This window comes from Tenrec ecaudatus, chromosome 11 (assembly GCF_050624435.1).
Source record: "Tenrec ecaudatus isolate mTenEca1 chromosome 11, mTenEca1.hap1, whole genome shotgun sequence".
Classification (NCBI taxonomy): domain Eukaryota; kingdom Metazoa; phylum Chordata; class Mammalia; order Afrosoricida; family Tenrecidae; genus Tenrec; species Tenrec ecaudatus.
In genome coordinates this window covers 148,439,936-148,462,886 of record NC_134540.1, presented here as the reverse complement: position 1 = coordinate 148,462,886, position 22,951 = coordinate 148,439,936, and positions in this window count along the sequence as shown.

Here is a 22,951-nt window from a genome sequence, read left to right as displayed (position 1 = left end):
TCTGCCAATCTGATCAGAGGAAGACACTTGTACCCAAGCTCAGCACACTTGTCATGTACGTACTACTTTAGTCAAAGCACCACCATTCATTCCTGAGCCAGTGACATGTGCTAGACAACACCGCCTCACTATGCCTTTAGATGCTCTTCATGAACAGAAAAAAATTTCCCAATGGTCATAGTCCCTCTAGTTCATCCATCCACCCAGAGACAGGAAGAGAATGGGGTAGAACTACCAAACACTTGGTCAAAGCATGTCCATCCTTCCCACTTAAATTATCCAAAACGAAAACAAAAAAAAGAGGGTGTGGGGAGGAACAGGGTAAAATAAACCAACATAGAACCCCCAAAGAAATGCAGCTACTCTAAAAGAGAACCCCAACTCCAGAACACATTTTTACAACCACAAGCCTAGGTATATCTGGCTTGTCTTCCAAGGGCTCAAGAACAGCGCAAGCATAATCATGTAAAACACAGATGATAGCCTGGAATTCAGAGAAACACAAGAACAGAACGATCGCATCAATCCATAAATAGAATCACACAAAAGCAGCATATAGGAACTCAGAAGATTAGAAGAAAAGAGGAGAGGGGAATCAATTGAAGAATTAATCAGATAGTTAGAAGACAAATCTCTTGGCACAATTTGTTGGAGGAAAAATAAGTGAAAAAAGAAAAAGAAAACAAGAAAGAAGAAAAAATAAGAAACCCTATGAAGATGCGGTACACTATCAAGTGAAACAATTTACTCATATTTCCAGAACAAGAAGTGACCAAAATAATAATTATAATAAAAGAACAAATTGTCAAAGATTTACTGGCAGAAAACGTACATACTATTGGGAAAGTCAGAAAGATATTCATGCAAGAAGTTCAGTGAACTCTGTATCAGATAGAGTTGAAGAGAAAGTCACCCAAGCACGCCATAATCAAACTTCCCTGAAATCAATGACAAAGAAAGACCCTTGTGATCAGCTAAGGAAAAATGAAATATACTTACAAATAGTCACCAGAAAAACTAAGATAAAAATTTTCAACTGAATCCATGTAAGCAATATGATGCCATTTAAAAATATTTAAGGAACAAAGGAAGGCAATCCAGAATAATATATCTAGTAAAATTGTCCCTCTAATATTGAGACATAATAGGATACTTCCAGAAAAACAAATTAAGGGAATCTTACGATACAGGACAACTTGACACGGACATGGAAGTAGATCCTTTGAATAGAGAACTAACAATGTAAAAGAAAAACCTCAGATTAAGACAGATCACATCACCTGGAAACCAACCCAGAAAAAGAATGATCAAATATTAAATAAGCTTCAAGGCTGAAACTAGAGAACTAGTAGTGTCTATCTTTAACTATAAAGCAAAGAGGAAATTAATGGTATAATTAGTAAAAATCAAAACGGAAAGGATGTCAGTACTCTTTTAAACTTAAGAAGATAAAAACCAATTATAGGGTAAGCAAAGACACACTTGATCAATCTTATCAAAATAAGAGGACCAGTAAACACAAAGTCAACTGAAATAAATAAAAGCAAAGTAAAATCTTTTAGCAAAATGAACTCAGCATAGAAAAATATTCAGAGCAAAGAGCTTTATGTGGAAATGAGAGACCCTGGATAAGCAAAGCGTTCCTAAAGAAGTAGCAAAAGTAGGTGGACTCACACTTCTCAATGCCAAAACCTATAGGGCTACAGTAGTCAAAGCAGTCTGGTAAGCCAACAGACACATAGATAATTGGAACAGAACTGAGAGCCCAGAAGTATATCCATCTGCCTGCTTATCTTTGATAAATGGCCAAATACACTAAGTGGGAAATCCTGTCTCTTTAACAAGGTAGCTCTAGGAAAATTTGGGTACCCATTTGCTGGAAAATGAAACAATATCTACGCCTCATACTATCTACAAAAACTAGCTTAAGATCAATCAATGACATAAATGTAAAGCACAAAACTGCAAAAATCATCATAATAAAAACAGGGGCAAACTCAGGGGCTTACACTTATTGCATAAATAAACTATCAAATCTAACTAAACAGAAGAGTTAAACTAAATGACTAGGACCTTCTAAAAATTAAATAGAAATTTACATCAAATGACTTCTCCCAACAAATATAAAGAGAATCTATTCATTTGGTAGAACTATTTGGTAATGACAAAACTAAAAAGGGTCAAAAATAAAGAATGTATAGTCATGTCAACACCTCAACAACTAAAAGGCAAACAATGCAATTAAAATATGGGCAGGGGACATGAAGAGGCACTATCAATGAAGACATTCAGACAACCAATAAACACATTAAAATGTTCAAGATCATTAGCTATTGAAAATGTATCAAACAAAAATGAAATATCAGCTCACACCTGTAATAACAGCAAAGCATCTAAGGTGCAATGATTGCCCATTCTTTAGCTGAGCAAAGAAGAGTGAAGAGAAATTTAAAAATACATGGAAACAATTAGCTAAAAGGATTCATTGACCATATCAATCTCTGCCTCCAGGACTCTAAGGTTTGAAGGATTAGATAGTACCAGATCACCACTGCCAACTGTTCTGAAAAGACTCAATAGAGCCCTTTATCTTTGATAAAGTGGAAGGCACCCTAATGAGACCAAGACAAACTCATTACTGAGAAGCCTTGTCTTCAAGCTTCTGCCATCCACTAAATCATGTTTGAACTCATTAACATGCTTTGTTTGACATAACTAGAATCCCAGTATCAGTACATTTTGATTAACCCAAGTATAATAAAATGATTATTGTTTGTAGTCCAGGAAAAAAATAGATATGATTGAAAAAGGAATGCAGATGCTGGTGAATAAATAAACTAGGAATATTAAAGGAATTTAAATAAAGAGCCAATGAATCTCAAATTCTGAAAATATTGTCTCTGGAAGACACGATGGAGATCTTCCCCAACTCTATCCTTGGATTATGAAGAAACTATCAGTCAGAGCAAGTGTGTTCTTGGAGGAGCAGAAGATATAGTTTATATGGGCGCTATCACAAATTGAATCTGACTAGTGAGTTAAGTAGGATATGAAGGGAGCAGACCTGTAACTTCGGCAATGTTGGTTCAGGCATTTTTCATTAGTTAAAAAGCAACTCATGTCTATAAGATTCTTCAGACTTGGTTTAGTAAAACAATTTACATTTAGTAATGGAACTTTTCAGTGTATTCAGTTTATTAAATTAGTTCAGAAATTCCAACCAAAGGTAAACAAATAAATGAATAAAGACAGTTTAAACAGAATTAAAGGTCTGTTGAAAGTTAAAGAGCATTGTATATATATACAATATATATATATATTGTTCCTACTAAAATATCCATCATCAGTAAAAATAGAAAAAATAAACATGTTTTGCTGTTTAAAATGAGGCAGGCACAATCACCTTGTTTACTCTGGAAAACTCACAGCAAATGACAGTTTTGCTTGTTTGTTTTTTTAACATTTTATTAGGGGCTCATACAACTCTTATCACAATCCACACGTATACATACATCAATTGTATAAAGCACATCCATACATTCCCTGCCCCAATTATTCTCAAAGCATTTGCTCTGCACTTAAGCCCTTTGCATCAGGTCCTCTTTTTTTGAAAATGACTGTTTTACCGAAGGAAGACAGTCTTCAGTGATATGAACTCTATTGTAATGGTAAAATTATACATTTCAGATTCAAAATGATTTCAATTTCTGTCACATTCTCTGCCAAGATATAAATATTTCTTTCATTTAATATTTATACAAATGTGCTAATAAATTGAATTGACTAGGAGGAAGGCGCTGTCTCACCTGAGCCATTTAACAAGGACATTGTCCAAGTTATGAATGGATGGTTTTGAGCTTTCTTGACACTTGGGACAGATTGCCCAATAGACCAGGAAAGTGAAACTCTCCTGCAGATTAGTAAGAGAGCACAGATAAACTCATGCCTACCTTGCTTACTGGGTACTTCGGCCCAGTCAGGGTCTATACACTTGAAAATAATCTTCCATTTCTTTGTAGGAAGGTTCTGTGGTTTGGGGAGAGAGACAGATGTCAGCCATATCTAGATCAGAATCTTAGATGGGGTAAAATTGTTCACTCCAACTTAATCATTAAATAATTACCAATAAGCCTGTACCGTCTTGCTTATTGGGTAATCCAACATTGAATGATTGCAGTTTCAACTTCCTGCCTCTTAATGTCAATAAATGAAAGGGGGTAAATGAAAACAAAGAAAATGCAATTACCACAGAAAAATCCAATCTCCTCAATATAAGTAAGAGAAAAGAAAAACAAATTCTGGTGTAATAAGGTAAACGCTACATATATCAAGTCTGGAGACATGCACAAAATTGGGTTTCTGCTGATCCTCTACATCTTCAAAGCGGCGTCAACTAAATCAACGATGTTTGTATGAATCTGTATTGGACAGTGGATATAGCTTGCACATACTGGAGATTTCAAACTTTTCTACTGTTCTCAAGATAAAAGCTGGGGCTGATGCCAGGGGCTTACATGGAGAGCAAATGTTTTGAGAATGATGAGGGTAGCAAATGTACAGATGTGCTTTATACAATTGATGGATGTATGGATTGTGATGAGTTGTACAAGCCCCCAATAAAATGATTAAAAAAAGGAAGAAAAGATACAAATTGCACAATGATGCTATCATTCCTAACAAAAAGCTTCTACTCCTAAGCAACTAAGGAAATATTTTCCAATAGAGTTCCTCTTCCTGCACTGCTCATGGAAATCCTGACTGACTTCTAGCAGAAAGATTTTGGTTGTTGGAAAGTCGCTGAATATTTTGAAAAGTTGAGTAAAATCAATATGCAGATGGGATCTTGGCGTGAATGACAAGAAGCCAGGGGCAAAGTGAAGTGTGAAGAACAAACTCATGCTGAGAAAGGAGTAAGCTACCAGGTGATCCTATCTGGTTGAAGCAGATGACCTCCCCAAGGCGCAGGTAGGCTATTTGAACAATGGTGGGGAGAATAATAGGAAAGCACCCAGGTGAATTCAATGGGGAAATCAAACTATTCTTTAGTAAATTGCTCAGACAACTTTGAAAGAAGATATTCAGTGCTGATTAACCCCATCTATTCTTTCAGGTAAACATTTTTCAGAATAGGAAATTCCATTGTATCTCACTATTTTTAATCTATTTCTAAGTCTTTTTTGCTTGCTTTCTTTCCTTTGTTCATTTTTAATTTCTAATAAACTTTCATAATAGAATGTCCAGAGTTATGGTAGAATTAAATTAAAGAAAAAAATTGAACAACAAATCAACGAAGGGAGCACAATGTAAACACAGTTATGGAATTTAACCCTAACCCTAACTCTAACTCTAAAACACATGAGAGATGTTAAAAAAAGTAAAAGTTTTTTAACTGTTAATTGTAGTTTTATTTTTTATCAAGTAACAGTTTTAAAGGTATATAAGAATGTTTGTTATCTCTAATCTGAAAATAACTAATATTCTTTTTTGATCTCTACTACTTATAAACGATTATATGCAGTTCAATTAAATATTCAAACAAATAAAATGTGTGTTCATCACAAGGCACAGAGTTTTCTTCCTCAAATGCAGACACATCAAAGGCTTTGGGGATCATTTTTTGGTCATTGATCTACTCGCTGCCTGTTGAGAGAGCTATCTTTACAGTGGCTACCATTACAATGCAGTTCCTTACATCACAAAACAGCAACCTGACATAGAAGTTATTGTTTCCAACACAGATTCACATCAGTGTAAATAAATAAATGATTTGTTATATAATACTGTTTAACATTTCTCCTTCTTGGCCCATGTTAATACTTTTTATTTATTTATCTCTCCTGGTATTTTCCTTAAGATACAACCCGATCCTTTTCCCTCTTTATTTAGATTATTTTTCCAACTCCTTTTAATGTTTTCAATGTCTTTTTCTACTAATGATTCTAAGATCCCAATGATATCTGTGAAACTAAAGTCTAGCACTGAAAAAAAGGAGAGTTTTATTTGTTTAATTCTTTGAATATTAACTCTCCTCTATTTATTTTTAATTTCTGAAACTGCCAAAAGCTTGCAGAATATTTTCATATTATTTATATGAATGTAAACATATTTATCCTGTGATTTAATTTTCTACTTACTTAATGTTTTTTTTCTGTTTCCAAACATGGATCTTCTCATAGAAATTTTTTTACATTTTAGGAATGTGATCTATAAATTCTATTTTTACTTCCAAATTCATCACATTGATTTGTTTATTCTAGGTTCACATTTTTTTATTTTACTCAGTGGGAGCATTTTATTTATTCAGTAGGAGCATCTTATTTGGTGTCTTTCCCACAATTCTTGGAGCTCTGGCACTTCCGGTGCTTAGTCATGATCGTGCAATTGTTATGTGGATTTTTGATTTTCAGTTACTTCTTCAGTCATAACTAGAAACCTAAGGAGTATGTGTTGGTCTTGGGTGCCTGTGGCTTAAGTGGAATATATGAAAATTATGGGTCTGATCTCTGGAAGAATTTGAATGAGGTTTCTTTGATGCCAGTTGTCTCCAAGGGCAGATGAGAAAGAGGGAGACAGTTCTCCCCAAATTGAATATACTTGGAACATTTATCACAACCAGCTCAGTCCAAACAAATTTGACTGTCAGCACAAGAAAGGATATTGAAAGTTTCGGCTCACTCCCGCCTCTTGAGGGGAACTATTTGTTACCACTAATTGGTTATCCTCCAGCAGCCAAGACACCTTCAGTTTTACTCTGGTTCCATGGTCTTTGAGTCTTTGGGTTTCCTTCTTCAGATGGCTATGAGACTCTGCTAGACTCTGATCCTTACAGTTTGTAATCTCAGAAGAATGAGAAAATAACCCCAAGCTCCACCTAGCATTCAGGGGCGAGGGGAGGCTATGACATTCATTAACTCAACTGATCATAGGAAAAAAAGATCACAAACATAATTGTTAGTCTGTCATCTTTTCAGATTTTTGAACCTCTTGAATGAGTACACCACACTTTCTCTGTTCTGCCAATTAACAGTTTTCATGATACTGTACTTCTTAAGACCAAATACATCTATGTGTTTAAGTAAATATGCAGAAGAAATATATCTTGAAAACATATGTGTAATTAAGATTCTTTCTGTAGTCTCCCCTCTAGCTTCTTCTGTACATGATGGATACTCATCATATGAGCTCTACTGTTTACACTGGGGCTAACAGCTTGGTTAGTAGGTCAAGGTCACCAGCCCTCTTCTAGGGAAAAAGTTATCTGCTATGGTAAAGATTTACAGCCTCAAAGACCCTACAAAAGACTTTATGAATCATAGATGACTTGGTGGCAGTGTTTTTTTTTTAGTAAAATACACATGCATGTATGTATGTATATTGAGTAAATTACATAGGTATTACATGTATAAATATATATTTCATTTCTACATATGACCCACCAAAAGTACTAGGTAACCAGAAAATATGTTTACACTGATATTTCCTAATTTTATTAAGCATTGAGTAAAGATTATCTTCAATATTTTTAATCAATGTAGATGTTAGCTAAGTCTTACATGAAATTGGGAATTATTTTGAGTGGCAAATTTATTTTGGTTTGAAGTCCCCAACAATAAGAAGCAAAACTTATACAATTTTATAATGCATATATGACTTGGAAGAAACATGTCATAACAATAGATTAAATTACTTGTGATATAAAATCGAAAACAAAAACAAAGCACTGCATGGTGAACCAGAGTATTTGTTTCTAAGTCTACCATTCACGGCTTACTTCTTAGACTAGAGAAATTCAAGAAAATTTCAAATCACATCATGTAATATCAACAAACACGATAGATTAGATGATGAGAATAGAAGAAAACTGAAACATCCTTTGTCACTTCAAGAGACTATTACTGAATTTATGGTAGAGAAGAGTGCCATAATTTAGTACATATAGCCGTTCACAACTCTAATTAATTTTTCCCTAACACCCATCTTACCTGCAATAACAAGTAAAAAACCTAGCAAATTCCCTTGCAAACTACCCCCATCAGCCTCCTGCCATTGAGTGGATTCTGATGCAAAGCATCTTTGCAATCTATGTATTTCATTTATTCCAAATAATAAAAAATCATTTTAACATGATAATGATATCATGAATCTTATTTGTAAGTCTTTGAAGTATAATGTGTCTTATACTCACAGCACATGTTCATTTGTGGTAGCCACATTTCAACTGCTCAACTGACGCATGTAGCTGTGGCTAGAGGATTGTATAACGTGAGGGTAGCTATAGACCAGATATGCAACACACCAACATGATTTGTGGATGTAAGTAGAACGTGAGAACGTGCGAACATGTCATCTTTGGAAATCAGAGAACGTTTTGCCTGTAAGGTCACAAGTGAGTGCACCCGGAAGGCTTTATTGCGACAGGGCAGGTAGGGAAGGAAGAGCGAGCAGCACGAGCAGCACGTGGGTACGCGCAGGGGAGGGGCTAGTCCCTGGGAAGGAAATAGAAAAAGGAGGGCTTGCATGAGGAATATTGTTGTGTACTTAAGTTGTATAATGATTATACAGAGGAGATCGATACAAGCTATGAACCAAACATGATGCTATTGAATTCTGGGTCAGTGTTAACAGAAAAACTTTTAGCTGAATAATAGTAAACTGACTGCCCTGGTAATGTCATTAATTAAATATGCATCAGTCATTAAAAATTATTCTCTCCAGTTTCTTGTTTCTACAGTTCTAAAATTGAGGAGTTCAACGATATAATCTGAAAGTTTATTTTCAATTAAAAATTAATGTGCATAAATTTGAATTAAGATATTTAAAGATGTAAATGTATGCACACACATTGAAGTTTGTATTCAGAAAGTAGAACTATGCAATTATATATTATAGCTACTTAAGCTTATTCACAGGAAGTGTTGTAACATACATTGAATTTTATGATAATAACCCATTGTAGTCTCTTTTCTTTTGTTCCACATCCCTTTTCCTAGCAACAGAACTATTTACATATAGTCAATGAGGAGATCTTCTCTTCTTTTTCATGCTGAATTTTTTTTTAATTTTTAAGCTTAATAACTGTGTGTATTTTTCTTGAAATACTCTTACATTAAAAAAACTTTAAAAGAATATATTGACTGACTCAGACAGAAGCACTAACAGAATAAACATTCAGTTTCCATATCTCTCTATTTCTTTAAGATTGATTAAGTGATCAAGAATATAGAAATTTAAGAAATTAACTACTCAGTAGGTGCTAAGTCAAGTAAAGTCATCTCAGAGAAGAAACAAAACTTCAAGACAGACATGTCCATTAATCTTTCATGGTATCAACAGAAAATAAACTGCACAGTAAAGAAACTGATTTGTTACCATAAACAGGGCATTGAGAGAGCAGCCTGGTGAAATAATGAAGTTTAACTTATCATTTTATGCTGCTTTCCTTGAACATTGTACTGTACAGAGTTAATTGAAACTCTGGTCCAAAAAAGTGTCAACAAACAAGTAAGCAAACCCTGGGAAAAGGTGAACATGCAAAGCACGGACTAATGCATACATACTGTCGTGTAAGGTGAGGGAGTCAATGAATTGAAGATGAGAAAATATCAGTTAGAGACAGTGCAAACGCAAAGAAGATGTGGTGATGGATAGGCCAGGATGATAGAGTTCTGGTAAATGAAGGATGGAGGAGGCAGGTCTCAAAGAAGTAGTATTAAAAAAAAAGTCCAGCTAAAACAAAGAGGGTCAGCAGGATCCATTAAGAACATGTTTCTTTTCCCGAGAGAGAGGGTGGGTGGCAGAATGCTGTACTGCAAATGACGCCTGGAGAAGCAGCTACTGAGTTGTGAATTCATAGAGAAGACAGTTGATCATAAAGAGATGGATTGCTCAGGTGTTCTGCAGAGATCATTCTGAGGATGGTTGTGAGGGTACGAGGAATTCCAAGTAAGACACTCCCACGCAAATTGGTTGAAAAGGAGACCCGGTTTCTGGGGGGTCTTTGGTGAGGCCGAGGGAAGTAATGTGAACAACTGTGACATCCGGATGGCAAAGAGAAATAGAGGATGCAGAATGGTGTTTACATCAAGGGGGCACTCCTAGTACTGAGACCGACATCTGGCTTTGGTTACATTTATCTGAACACAGTGAAAATGTTTGAATTAACCAGAAAAAGATTAGACTAAATTTCATAACAGTGTTTACAAAGCAGAATAAATGACAAAACAGATACGTGGGAAAAGTGTCTGTTTATGAACACATTTCAAAGTGCATGGATATAGCACCCCAAGCTACATTATCTTAGTGTGGCTGACATAAAACAGGGCTTCACAGAAACTCCTAATGATTGCCATTACAAATTGCATGAAGCCAAGGTGGTTGAAGCATAGCTCTCCCATGTCCTGTGTTTATAACTGTGATATGAAGCATCTGGATGCATTTCTACCATTATCAGGAGAAAACATGGGTAGACACTGGGTTTAAATGTATTTCAGGTGACATCTTTACTCTTGGCATTTATAGTCTTAACAATTAGCATTTATTTTTCATCTTTTTTTCCATAAACAAATTTAACTGTATTTCATGACATTAGCAAATTCAGAAGAGAGTATTTATTGTTTTAGAGTAACAACTTCAATTTTCTTTAGTGATGCTTACTGGACCTTTAATATCTTGTTGACCAGCAATAAAATAAATGTGTTTGCTTCAGAATCTGCTCTGCTCTGGACAATTCATTGCAATATCTGACTTGCTTAACCAGGAGGCAAAGTCAAGTAGTACATGTGGAAGAACAATCTGTGATCATTCATGCAGATTGTGCATTTATGAAGAAGAAGGACGAAAACAGGTAAACATTGGGAGGCTTTTTATTAAGAAATATCTCATTACTCATAATAATGCCATAATGTATAGTTCTGAAAGAAATAACTATTATAGTTATGGTAAAGAATGACAATAGCAAGTGTAAATATTTTCTCTCAATGGCTTAAACAAATCATCTGTTAAGAGACAGAGAAACACATAGATCTTCAGGAAGTTAAGCAGGAGATAGTTAAATATTACAAAGACATTTGTACTTACCCTGAAATCATGAGACATAGAATCAGGAAATAATGATGCGGAAAAGTGCCGGAATTAGGTTCATTTCATATCAAATCTTAAATGAGAAAGGGAATCCAAGAAGTATCACTCTCTGACACCTTACCAATCATTTCCACTTCTCTGGAGTATTTTTTCCTCTAACCTATAGCTCTTCGGAAAATCATCTGAGCTTTATGTAACAATATACTAAAATTTTTGGTTGATCCTGGTAGAGTGGGGCCAGTGCAGGTTTCAGATGGCCCACCAGCACTGGAACCTGGGGCCTGACACAGTCCATTCTGGGCAAAGCTTGTCATCGAGAGCAAGATTTGATCTGATACTTCAGTAATCCGTAGCACTGTTAACTAGACTTCTCATTATTTGGAAAAGAAGGTCAAAATCAAGTTATATTATAGTTTTATGTTGTATTGAAGCTATTGATTACAAACCCAAGTATAGTATTTATTACCAATTCCCTTCTGCTATTCACAATCTAATTTTTTCTCCAGTGATACGTTTCATAATTCAAGTACAGAGCTCTGCTTTTAAAACAATTTTAACCAGTTTAGTTAGAAGCAATGCTTACTTATTTGTTAAAATTTAACTCAAGAGTTTGAACAGCATCTGTGCAAGTTTAATTTATTTTTAAACATATAGGCAAGACTTGGTTAAAAGTACAAAGTATTAAAATAGATAAAAGCCTCACAATCACTCAGAAAGATGTCTCATAACACAAAATTTGGACACATATATTTGTTGAGTTCTGAGAATACAGTTCCGGATGGGTGCCTAAATTGCTCTTAGATTGTGATTTGGCAAACTAATGTCATTTACCTATTTTAAAGAAATATGTCCCATCTGCCCCCCACCCACCTATCACTCATCTTAAATACACTCTCTGTATTCCTTCGCAAGTCTGAAAGTGAAATATGTGTTTCTGAGTGGCCTCACACTTAAATAAAAAGAAAATTAAAGGATAGAGGAATAAATATATAACAGTGGTTGTTTAGAAGAAGGTAATCTGTTTTAGACAGTTTGTGGAAATCTGCATAAAGATTAAACTTTTGTGAAGTAAATAGGCATTAAAATAGATGCAATAAATACTTGTGATGAAAACAAATTTGACTCTTATAGTAAAAGGAACATTTATTCTCTTCTAAAATTCAGCTGCTAAATGCCAACTTCAGGAAGAAGATAAAAATATAGGTACTATGCTTGAATTTATGAATGGAGAGCATTTGTCTAATTATACCCTAGATTTGACCAAAGCACCTTGTATAGTTTTACATCTGAAGCTGTATAATGTTACATTTGGAGAGAAATGGTCTGACGTATGATAAAACCCAACACCTATAAATTACCAGCTCTGTTTTCCATCTAATAGATATGGAAAGTAATTGTGATAAAGGAAGCTGGTGCTTAATTTATTTTTATTAAGAAATTGCTGGGTCTGAATTCATTTTTAAGCTCTTCCTGCTGAAAAATCTCTGTTTTATAAGTTACACCACTTACATAAAAATAAAAACAGATTATCACTTGCTTTTGAAAAAAATAAGCATTTGATAGTGAAAAACATATTTATCTATCTCTTACCTATCATTATTTCATAATACAAATCAAATTCTACAAAAAAGCAACAATTTGAATTATTTAACACTTAGTAATGTTAAATATATGCTACAAAACCAATAATACAAAAGGCTGTATATTTTTGTCACTTGCTCTCTTAGCTGCCACTTTATTTTATTTAAACACAAGGAAATTATTCAGTTAAGCCAAGCTTGTTTGTAAAAATAAGTGTAACAATAAGGGAAAAATAGAATATCCCAAGTGGTCTGCAATAGGATCAGTTATCAGGCATCAAAGAACAAAACATCCTATCATTGTGTGCTCACCTCCTTGATACAATCACTGAATACAACTAGGCACATAAGCAAATGTGGTGAAGAAAGCTGATGGTGCCCAGCTATCAAAAAATATAGCACCTGGGATCTTAAAGACATGAAGGTAAACAAGCGGCCATCTAGCTCAGAAGCAACAAAGTCCACATGGAAGAAGCACAACAGCCTGTGTGTTCACAAGGTGTCAAAGGGATCAGGTATCAGGCATCATCAGAGCAAAAAATCTTATAGTGAATGAGGGAGGGAGTGCCAGGTGGAGACCCAAAGCCCATTTGTAGGCCACTTGAGATCCCCTTACATAAGGGTTTTGGGGAGGAGACAAGCCAGTCAGGGTGCAATGTAGCAACGATAAAAAATACAACTTTCCTCTAGTTCCTAAATGCTTCCTTCTCTCTCCGTCCCCCACTATCATGACTCCAATTCTACCTTGCAAGACTGGCTAGACCATCGGAGGTACACTGGTACAGATAGGAACTGGAAACACAGAGAATCCAGGGTGGATGATCCCTTCAGGACCAGTGGTGTGAGTGGCGATACTGAGAGGGTAGAGGGAGGGCAGTTTGGAAAGGGGGAACCGGTTACAAGGATCTACATGTGACCTCCTCCATGGGGGGGAGGGGGGAGGATGGACAACAGAAAATTGGGTGAAGGGAGACATCGAACAGGGCAAGATGTTACAAAATAATAATGTATACATTATCAAGGGTTCATGAGGAAGGGGGGAGTGGGGAGGAAGGGGGAAATGAGGAGCTGATGCCAAGGGCTTAAGTGAAGAGCAAATGTTTTGTGAATGATGAGGACAATGAAGGTCCAAGTGAGCTTTACACAATTGATGTATGTATGCATTGTGATAATTGTATGAACTCCTAGTAAAAGGATTAAAAAGATAAAGAATCTTCTCACCATACAGTAAATTTGTGCTCAGACAAGACGCACAGCCTTCTGACTCAAAGATGACCTGTGTCTTTAGAATCCTGGAATCAAATATGTACTAAGGGCCCAAAGAAACTAAGCTAAGAAGGAAAACAAAAATCCACAAGTCACATGTTTTGCAAAAATGAATTTCCTATTACCCATAAATTAGCCTAAAAAACCACTGAGATAAGACATGAAAAAAATAATAATTTGTAAATTACCAAGGGTTCATGAGTGAGGGAAGGAGGCGGAGGGAGGGGGGAAAATGAGGAGCTGATACCAAGGGCTCAAGTAGAACGAAAATGCTTTGAAAATGATAATGGCAACAAATGTACAAATGTGCTTGAAACTATGGATATATCCATGGACTGTGATAAGAGTTGTACGAGCCCTCAATAAAATGATATGTAAAAAAAGAATGCAAGCAATTACAAGGGGAGAGACAAATAAGTGCATTTTTTCCCTTATAGGACATTATGTTGTAGAAACAAGTAGACATTTCTATCAAGCTCCACGCTCTATAAAAACATGAAACTATCCATTTTATTTGGGGAAGGAAAGGAGTGGGAGAAAGGGCATGTGGTCACTTTATTGCGAATTCATGAAGCTGAAGATTGATATCACTACATGTCTGTCAGCCCATCTTTCACATTGCTGTGACAATGAAAGCTATGCCACGATCAGTTCAAATACCAGAAGGGCCAGGTTACAGCAGATTCCAGAGAAAACAGATACGGGGAAAAGGAGTAGGCTGTTCACTTCTGAGGGGTTAGCCATGGAAAACTTTATGGATATCTATAGAATAGTATCTGATAAAGTGCCAGAATATGATCCCCTCATATTGGAAGCCACTCAAAATACAACAGGGGGAGAGCTATTTCTCAAAGGGCTTCTTTAATAACGTGGATGGAGTAAAGCTATCAGAATTTCATTTGCTGATGAAGGATGACCTGAAATAAGAACAAAGAGTTACAAAAAGCCATTAATAATTGGAACGTGATTTCGTGAATTTTGACTCTCGGCAAATCGCAAGGGATTCAAATTAAATGGGAAGCATACAGATTGCTGTCATGTGCATTAATGAGCTGGAATGAGCTGGTATAAGTCATTTGAAATCGGACAAAATGTGGTTTCCTAGGCAATGATTAACAAATTCAATAAGAATTACATCACATTCATCTTAAAAAAGAAATTTTCAAGATGTAGCTTGAAGAACAATGCTGTTGTGATAAAAGAATATGTATATGTCTCAAGGAAACTCAAATACTAACAACTATAGTCAAATTTTCACACCAATCCCTAAAGCCAGGAGTGAAGAATTTGAAGAATTCGATCAAATTCTTCCGTATGAAATGGATCAAATGGGAAATAAAGATGCATTAATAATTAGGGGTGATTAGAATGCACATGTTGGACACAAATGGAAGGACCAGTAGTTGGAAAATATAACTGGATATTGCATGATAGAATTTTGTAAGATCAATGACTGCTTCGTTGCAAATGCCTTTGTCTAATAACATAGATGATCACAATGAATGTGGACACTGCCAGATGGAATGTGCAGGAATACAATTGATTACATCAGTGTGCATTATGATCCAGTGTAAAATAAATCCAATTGCTCACAGTTGGACTAATAGACACCATGACAAATGAAAAAAGATGGAAATTGCCCGGGATTTCATTTTACTTTCCTCTAGAGTCAAGGCTCGTGGAAGCAATAGTCAATAAATAAAACAGCATATTCCATTGGAAAGATCTGCTGGCCAATATCTATTTAATAAAGTATAAAAGGTGTCACTTTTAGGACTTTTAGGGCTAGCACAGGCACATACTCATTTCATATGCAGGTGAAAGCTGGAAGATGGATGTGGAAAACTGCAGAAGAATGGAGGAGTTTGAAATACAGTGGAGGGGGAAATCTTAAAAATGCCACCGAATTCCAGAATAAAAACTAATCTGTCTTGGAGGAAGAACATCTAGAAAGCTTCTTCGAAGTGAAGATTGGAGACTTAATCTCAAGTATTTTGGACATGTTATTTGGCGAGATCAGTCACTTGAAGAGGACAATGTGCTAGACAAAGTAGAGGGATTGGTCACAAAGAGAAGGCTCTGATAGGATGACTTGACACAGTGGCTGCGACAATGATCTCAACGGAACAACCCTCTGAGGATGGGGCTGGACCATCCTTTTCTACATCAGATCACTATGCGTCTGAGCAGATTCCATGGCCTAACACTAACAACCACAAACAAAAAGGAGTTGAGTACGAACAAAGTGGCTCATGAGCCTTATACCAACATAATACTTTTAAGTATGAATCATGGTTTTCAGTAGCAAAAATTAATGAGATATGCTTGACTTCTTAGAAAGTTTGCCTGTGGAGCAATGGCTAGCGGAAGGAATTTCTTTTATGGAAAGAAACTCAGATTCTGCTCTTTGTCCAATGAATTCATTGGACAAAAGCAAAATGTAGGTGGTAGAGAAGCCGTGTTTAATCTAATGAAACAAGATAGATGTGTGTTTTAACCCAGTGAATGATAATGTCTAGTTAATATAAACCTTGTCATAATTGTTTGAATAATAAAATAGTTATGATTTACTTATGAAGTACCTCAAATATGCCAGATTGAGTATTTCATACAGCTATCTCTAATCTCACCTACAACTTCAAAGGAAGATATTACCAGATCATATTTTATAAAAATGAAATTAACCTTCAGATATGCATGCAATTACCTATTAACATGTGGAAAACCTGGGATTGGAATTCAAGTCTCCGTTTTCCAAAAACCATGCTATTCCCATTAGGATTCACACATAACATCTAATTATGTAATTATTTGGCTAACTGTTTAATTGGATGCAAAATGAAAATACATAATGGAAAAAATGGGTCATTTACTTAATAGTAATTTTCACAATTTCTGCTGAAGGGCAACTTTAAACTTGGCAGTCTAAACTTTGTGTTTAAAACCCAAAAAAGACATTCTTGTGGTCAGAACATTCGTATCCAAACTGGCTTTGTTTGTCTAATTACATTCTGGATTTCTAGCTATTAGTCCTATTTAAATAAATCAACAATGGCTGTGGTTCCAGTAACGATCTGCCCATGTCTCACTCTCACTGTCTGTTTCGTTTTCTGATGCTCTGGAAATCCTCAGGGAACCAGTGAGTGCTGCTCCTAACTGTGGCTTTAAGAAACTGCAGGTGACGCAGAAGAGAGGCACACAGTTCCTCCTTAGCCTGTCTTTGGGGGTGCTTTGAGCTAGGTATGGGGCTGCTAACGTCCAAGTCAGTTGTCCAAAAACAAAGGTCCAACAGCCAGTCTATGAGCAGTAATTGAGTCTGTCTGTTCTCACAAAGATGTACAAAGTCTCAGAAACTCCGTGTGAGTTGCGATGAGCCAGAATGTACTCACGGCAGTGGATTCTAGGGTAAGAACAAGTTTGAAGCATTTCAAAGCTACACACACATACACAAGAAAGGACTTGTGATGATGCAATTGTCATGCGTAGGGGTTGCCTCAGGTTTTTCAAAGTGAGCGTAGTTACATAACATTAAAGGGCATGTATGATTCTTAATACAGTGATGGCCTGTAATTCACAAGAAAACACTAGTAGAATTCGTTCCTTTTTGCCCTGAGTAGGTGTCATGGATGTCAGAGTCCACCGATTGCACTAGTGCCCCTAACATTCTTTTAGCTGTTGAAAGTTAACACCGTGCGCCAGTTAGGGGTTCCACACAGTAAGTGACTAAAGGGATTTTTGGAGGCTATCATGGGGCTCATGAGAAGAAATACAGATAAACTAAGAAATATTAATGACAAACTAAGAAAAACAGCAGAAGCTTAGTTTTTCTTGATGTTGTCTATTAAATAAATGGGACAGAGGATACAAAGAAATTTATTTGCACTTTGACAAAAGGAGGTCAAGTATTTCTCTTTAAGAATCATGCACAAAATGCCTACACCACTTCCCCCCTCCTTTTTCCTCTAGATTTAGATGAAAATGAAATCTTAAAAGTAAGTCTAATACCAAAACATTTGAATATTATCTAGAACAATGCAGTGCTTTTCAAACTGGAAAAAGGGTGAGACAGAGTGTCTTATATCCTGAGTTGTAGAGCCAAAACCTGCATTGGGAAGAATAAAATCAAAAGAGAGATAATGGAGTGTCAGTTCACGTAAAGATTTCTAATCAGAGATTCAGGCAGGTCCCCAAGTGTGCTATCTGATAGCCATTTCCCAAATCTACCCTTGAACTGGATATCTAATGATAATGTCATAATGAAAATGACCCCTAAATAGGACATCTGGGGTTTTCTTTGCCTCATTAAACCTGGAAGAGGTGAATGTTATGAGCCTCCTTTGTTTTCTTCCATAAAGTGACTTAATAGCATGAGTGAATAAGTCATTGGTTTACTCCATCAAAGTGGAATATTTTCCCTTAGGTAATACTAATTCCAAATTATAAACACCCCCTTTATTAAAAAAGACTGCTACCTGTCACTTATCCAGAGTAAGTGATTTACCCAGAGTGCATGTCACTTACCCACAGTAAGCTCTTTGGTGAGTTTAGCAGTGCTAAGTCGTGTGTAGGTTAATTATTTGACAAGCACTGCAAAATAAATGGAAAGATACCTAGAGAGTCTAAGGCATGGGGAATGCAGTGAATTTCCTTCCAGGTTCTGGCCACTTTGATTATGACACTAGTCATCCTTTCCTTATTCTGTTAACCCTAGTGGTTATGCATTGCACTGTGAATCACAAAGGAAGCACTTCAAAATCCGACAGCCTCTCCAAGGGAGGAAATCTAGTCTTTCTACTTCCATAAAGAATTACCATTTCAGAAACCCACAGGGCCTGTTCTACTCCGCCCTATAGGGTCAATAAGGGTCACAATCAACTCAGCAGTAGTGATTTTAAAAAAGCTTTATCTGGATGACAAATGGATTTTATACATTTATTATTATTTAATAAGATTTCAAATGATAAAAATTGGTAGTGTGCTTTTAGGAAATACTCATTCTTTAAGGCAAGAAATGATGGATTTAGCTTTCTCTCGCTGTCTTACATAGTTTTGAAAGCTAACTTCCACATGTGGAGCAAGGAGCCCTTGGAGTCCTTTGAGTCTATGGTTGGTCCAATGGTTACCATGCTGACTGCTTGGTTATCCAAAGTGGATGTTTAAGTCAACCTAATGGCACCTTGGAAGAAAAGCACAGTGATGTATTTCTGAAAAGATCATTCCAAATGGTATGAAGTTGCTGGAGGATGCAAATAATTAACCCACTTCCTGCTGAACGTTGGCACTTTGAGTCAACCTAGAGGCATCTGGAAGAAAGGTCACTGAAAACCCTATGGAGGACAGATCACTGACACACGTACAGCCGTCACAAGTTGGAAATAACTGGATGGCCACTACTTTGGGTTTATGGAAGATCTTTAGTTTGCTCTTTAATATAAGTCAGTTGTACAGGTTTTCTGACCATCATGCACATGTAAGAGGAAGCATAGTTTTGGGTGTCTTCCCTGAGTTTTTGAGATTACACTCAGCTGCCTGCATATCCGGTTTGGTGTATAATGGATGGGATTTTTCTGCTTCAACAGAGAGCAGTAATACTATTAGAACAGGCACATCAATCGATCCTGCTGAAGTCTTTCTTGGCCTTCATAAAAGTCGTCCATCTCAGCATTGGCTTAGGACTAAATTGTGCTAGATGTATCTAACCCCTGCCATCAAGTTGATTCTGAATCATCTTGACCCTCAGTATGGTTTCTTAGATTAAGAGTTTTTATAAGAGTAGATAGCTTCACCTTTCATCTGAGGTTCCTAGAGTGGCTCTTGAGTTTGAACCGGCGACTTCAAGTTAGCAACATATAGATTACAATACAGGGTCACCAGGGCTCCCCGTGATATGTTTATCACTCACACACTGACTCGTGGACTCCCTTGATCAATCACTCACTGCCATAGAGTCAATTCTGACTCATCGAGACCCTACTGGACATGGTAGAACCACTCCTGTGAGTTTCTGAGACTTTAACTCTTTAAGGGAGTAGAAAGCCCCATATTTTCAACTGCTAATCCTGTGGTTAGCAGCCCAACGTGGGCTCTTGTGGCATGGTGGATTACAGGTTTGGGAGTTAATTTTGAGGTTAGAAGTTGGAGACCACCAGTTGCTCCTCCGGAGAAAGATGAGCCATTTCCTCCAGTAAAGACTTACAGTCACAGAAACACCCAGCAGCAGTTCTACTCTGTCCTATAGGGGTGATGTCAATCTACATTGACTGGATAGCAGTGAGCTCTTGCTACACCAAGTGTAAGTATTTAGGTCCATTCTTTGCAATGATTCACAAACCTAAGTTCATATTTTCCATACTTTTTTCTTGACATGTTTACGTAGCCCTGCACAGCTCACCCTTGACTGGACCACAACCAGACAGCTTGTATTAGAAGAAATATACATTCTCTGCACAAGCATGTAGTCCTCAGAAACTAGGGACTCACTAACCTAATTTAATCTTTCACTTTCCAGAATGTTCCCATGCAATTTTGTCATACATTTCCTGTGAGTACTGACAGATTTGTTAGGCAACAACAAATAAGTAAAGCGCAATTCTCTCTCTCTCTCTCTCTCTCTCTCTCTCTCTCTCTCTCTCTCTCTCTCTCTATATATATATATATATATATATATATATATATATATATATATATAGTAATGATGGGTTATATACTAAACTGTATTTGAATTTATATACATGATATATATTTGTCCTGATAATTTCATTCATCTATTATTTTTGACAGTTGTAAAACAAGAAAATCCTGAGATTCATGAGAAGCCTTTAATTTTGAAACCTTTTTTAGATTTATAAAATTAATCTAATATAACCTTATGAACCACATGTTATACGCATCAGAAATCAAATACAGGCCAAGGGATTTTCAAAGCTCTACCCACTTTTGAAATCACAGTGAGAATAATATAGAAATTGCAATGTGCACAATATCACTTCTTTCTGAGAACTGGAACTTTAGCAAAAGTCAAATCTATTATTGATTTAACTTTTCATAATATTTCCAAATAGCTCCTGTTATCCTGCTGTGGAAACCTCTTTAGATCATTATTTCCCCAGTGTAGTGTCTTCAATGCACTGCTTTCTGCCTACATGGATGATAAGTAAATACCCAGGGCAGGCTTCTGATCGCATCTCAGAGCAGTGAAGAAGCTTGCTGCCTTTACCCTTGACTTCTGCTAAGTATTCTGCTCAGGTTTGTGAAGGCGGTTGTCTGATTGTCTGCCGTAGTTTTCTTTGCCAGAGAAAATAGAGCATGCTTATCTATTAAAAGCACTCCAGAGCAACATTAAGCCAGGACACCTGTAGAGCTTGCCAATTCAGGTTCTCAGACAGGTCACTGGCTGCTGGGGCAGCTTCAAGAACAGAATAGCAAGCACTCTTTGGTGAGAGAAACAGGGATGTCAGTGCCTTCAGGTGGCCTGTAAAGAGAAGTCTATTAACAAGGAGAGAGAAGGTCAAAGGGATAGCCCTTTGGGTCCTCTTGCTCTTAATTGGTCGTGGTTCCATTTTTTAGTTTTATTTGTAAAGTCACGTACTTGTATGTGCAGTGACTACAGCAAAATAAAGTACAACTATTGGAAAGAAGCATTGTAGTCTATAAATGACACCACATTTTAACGCATAGAGCTTTCATTGGTACTCCAAACTTTCACCTTTGTAAAAATAAAGAAAGATCTGAACTAGGAAAGTTCTGGAGTATTCTTTCTGAATTACTGGGAACTGGGAATTATTATGTCTTTGAAAAATAGTTTTGTTGTTTTAGCTAAGTAATAGGTATAACAAAATTTATGATAGTTTTCAAAGTTGTGAACTACTTGATTTATGTTGAAATGCTCCAAAGGGCAGTCGGTAGGCAGCAGTATCAACTACATGCTGAAGAAATGTATTGTTGCTGCCAATTATTCAGCGTGAAATTTTGAAATCAAAGTGAGAATAATTTCGAAATTGCAATGCGCATAATATCACTTCCTTGTGAGAACTGGATTTTTTCAGTATCAGAGTGAATATGTTTTATTATTTTGCTAAATAGCACAATTTTATTTTGCTTTTTTAATAGACCAATATCACTCCTTTTATTTATTTATTTGGTTTGTATTTTTATAATCATTTTATTGGGAGCTCGTACAGCTCTTACTCATTTTGTTTTATATGTCATTTGCAGAAGCTAAATGTAGGAGTAAGTAAGAAACCAAGGCACTTGTACTTATATTTTACCTTCAAAATCAAAAACTATAATTTGGGGGGGGGAACTATAGTTATCATTTGTGTATTTTAAATCTATTTAATAGTAACTCTAAGCAATGAAATTTCAACAAATAAACTTATACTCACTACCAAATAGCATCGAGTGGTATATGGAGTTATTACCTGCAACCAACTCTTTTTTTTTTACAAATTATAGGAGGAAGAGGAAACCTAGTTTCAAACTCCAAACTATTTCCCCATTTATTATTTGCCTTTCTACAACCTTGTGGATCTTCTTTAAAAACAAACAAATAAACAAAAAGGATTTGATATTTGCCCTGGCATCCAAATGAATTGATTGTGAATGGAATTGCTGACTGCGGAGAAAGAGATGAATTCAGCGTGTGGAAGGATGAAAAGAAGAAAGTTCAGAGGATTACAATACTTCAGTCTCTTCCCAGCAAAGGGGAAAACGCCCAGATTAATTCTAGATCTGAGCATCCTTTCATGAGAAATTCTGAGCACAATCGTCTCCTTTACCAGAGGTCTAGAAACATAGGCGCACATATGGTAGAGTTTATCCCTCAGGGAAATGCTTCACCTTCCCTCTTCTCCTGGAGCCCTGAATCATGGTCAATGATAGATCATGCCGCAACACTATCTCATTGACTGTGTGTTACCAAGCATACGCATTTACCGAATTGGACCAACAGAACATCATAAGGAAAATATATTTTAAAGTATTTTGAAGATTAGCCTTAATGTTACCACCCATCTGACAATTTACTA